The sequence below is a fragment of the Carlito syrichta genome, unplaced genomic scaffold, assembly GCF_000164805.1.
Source record: "Carlito syrichta isolate Samal-C Ts95f unplaced genomic scaffold, Tarsius_syrichta-2.0.1 Scaffold130492, whole genome shotgun sequence".
Lineage (NCBI taxonomy): Eukaryota > Metazoa > Chordata > Mammalia > Primates > Tarsiidae > Carlito > Carlito syrichta.
The window spans coordinates 13979-16961 of NW_007074588.1; positions in this window are offsets into that span (position 1 = coordinate 13979).

A 2983-nucleotide genomic window follows, 5' to 3' on the forward strand; every position below is an offset into this window, starting at 1 on the left:
GGCGATCCTTCCGCCTCAGCCTTCCAAGTAGCTGGAACTACAGGCGCACGCTACCACGCCCGGCTAATTTTTGATCTATTGTAGAGATGGGGTCTCACCAAGTTGCCCAGGTAGGCCTCGAACCTGCGGGCTCAGGCAATCCACTCACCTTGGCCTCCCAAAGTCCTGGGATTACAGGCTGAGCCACTGAGCCCGGCTCCACATCAGCTTTCTAAAAAAAATAATGTGTTACAAAGCTTGAGAGTTTCAGGTGGGGACGTAATAAAGTCCTCAACTCTTACACTTTTATTTTATAAAATTTTGGTTCAGCTGGTGTTTATTTTGATATAAGGAATGGGTTGTCCCCTCAATGGTTAGCTTGTTGTCCCAACACCATTTTCTTTTTCTTTTTATGAGTTGGAGTCTCACTCTGCTGACCAGTCTGGAGTGCAGTGGCATGTTCATGGCCACCGCAGCCTTGACCTGCTGGGCTCAGGCGTTCCTCCCACCTCAGCCTCCCAAGTAGCTGGAACTACGGGAGTGCACCACCATGCCCAATTAGTTTTTTTATTTATTGTAGGAATGCCAAGTTGCCCATGCTCGTCTCAAGCCCCTGGACTCAGGCAATTCTCTCGCCTCCGCCTCCCAAAGTGCTGGGATTACAGGTGTGAACCACTGCACCCGGCTAATTTTCTTTTCTTTGAGTGGGGGTCTCACTCTGTGGTCCAGGCTAGAGTGCGTGGCACATTCACAGTTCACCACAGCCTCAACCTCCTGGACTCAGGCAAGACTCCCAGCTCAACCTCCCAAGTAGCTGGCACTACAGGTGCACACTACCACACCTGGCTAATTCTTTTGGTTTTTTTGTAGAAACAGGATCTTGCTGTATTGTCCAGGTTTGGTCTCGAACCCCCGGGCTCAAGCAATCCTCCTGCTTCAGCTTTCCAAAGTGCAGGGGTTACAGGCATGAGCCACTGTGCCCGGCCCCAACCCCATTTTCTGAACAATTCATCTTTTCTGTGCATTTTTGAAACCACACCTGTGAACTGTGTTTGATATTGATGCAGCTATTATGTTCCCACACTTAATATTCTCCTTTTCTTCAGTCTATACCAAACTGTTTTAACTATTGCAGATTCATAATATATTTTATTTATTTATCAAAGCCAATCCCCTTTTGTTATTTACTAGCTCTGTTTTCTGGTTGATTATTTATTTAAGATTTCCCCCTCCCTGTTCTCACACATTGACCGTTTTTCGAAGCAGTACTCATAGAAAATGTTTTAGTTACGCACACACAAAATCTTGACAAAGCAGAGGCAGGAAATTTTTGCTTCAGAATTTTTTTGATCTTGAACATTCTTTACGTGCTCACACTTCTTATCTAAGAGTAAAAGTCAGAGGAGAAACACCAAGAACTGTCCTCCAGCACAGAAGTGGTCTATAATCATCAACATTGGCTACACGTGTGCTGTCATTCCACACATTCCCACGGAGGCTGGAGCCCACAGCTTTGTTTTACTTGAGCATGACCGGATGTGTACATTCCTGTCTCTTTTCCAGTTCCGTAAGAATGGATAAGCCCTGGCTGGAATTTTAAAAATTGATCCTTGGGAGCCTAAGCGTTCTCCTAATCAAAACATGTTCATTGAAAAAATCAAATAAATTAGCTGGATGTGGTATCACACGCCTGTAGATCCAGCTACTTGGGAGGCTGAGGCGGAAGGATCGCCAGAGCCTAGCAAGTAGACGCTGAGGTGACCGTGAGTGTGCCACTGCATCCCAACCTGGGCAACGAAGTGGGACCCCAACTCAAAAAAACCCACAAAACTCAAATATACATCTGCTGGGTGTGGTGGCTCATGCCTAGCATCCCACTTTGGGAGGCCGAGACAGGAGGCTCGCTTGAGCCCAGGAGTTCGAGGCCAGCCTGGGCAACATAGCAAGAACCTATCTCAACAACAACAAAAAAAAAAATCAGAAAAATTAGCCTGGCATGATGGCACTTGCCTGTGGTCCTACCTACTTGGGAGGCTGAGGCAGAAGGATCACTTGACACCAGGAAGTCAAAGCTGTGGTGAGCCATGATTGTGCCACTGCACTCCAGCTTGGGTGACAAAGTGAGATTCCAATTCAAAAAACAAACAGAAAACTCATACAAAAGAATTTTTTTTTAACCTCAAATATACATCTAAAAGCAACAGGAAAAAGCTTTCTTCCAAGTTCTGCAACAGAACGAATTTGCCCGGCAGCAAAAGTAATGTGATTTCCACATAAAACAGGTGTCTGGCTTTGAGGTTTAAAAAAAAAACCACAGGGAAAAATATAGAGAAGAACCTTCACCCTATGCCCCCCAAAAGGTCCCCGCTGCCAGATCATTTACTACTTTTTAAAAACTGAAATAAAGACTGGAAGTAGCGCACATCTGTAATCCCAGCACTTTGGGAGACCGAGGCAGGAGAACTGCTTTGAGTCTAGGAGCGCAAGACCAGCCTGGGCAGCACAGCAAGACCTTGTCTCTATTTATTTAAAAAATTTATTTAAAAAATAAGATGAGATCCACATAATATAAAATTCACCACTTAAAAATATATAATTCCGGCTGGGCACGGTGGCTCAAGCTATAATCCCAGCACTTTGGGAGACCGAGGTGAGAGGGATTGCCTAAGTCCGTGGGTTCAAGACCAGCCCAGGCAACTTGGTAAGACCTCGTCTCTGCACAAAATAAAAAATTAGCAGGGCATGGTAGTGTACCCATAGTTCTGTCTACTTGGAAGGCTGAGGCAGAAGGATCACCGGAGCCTCAAGGCTGCGATGGCTGTGAGCGTGCCATTGCACTCCAGCCTGGGCAACAGAGCGAGACTCCAACTCAAAATTTAAAAAAAAAAATACAATTCCGTGGCATTTGGTGCATTCACACAACCTCTATCTAGTTCCAGGATGTCACCCCAAAAGAACCCATGCCCACAAAGAACTTGCTCCCCTAACCCCCGGCCCCCAGCCC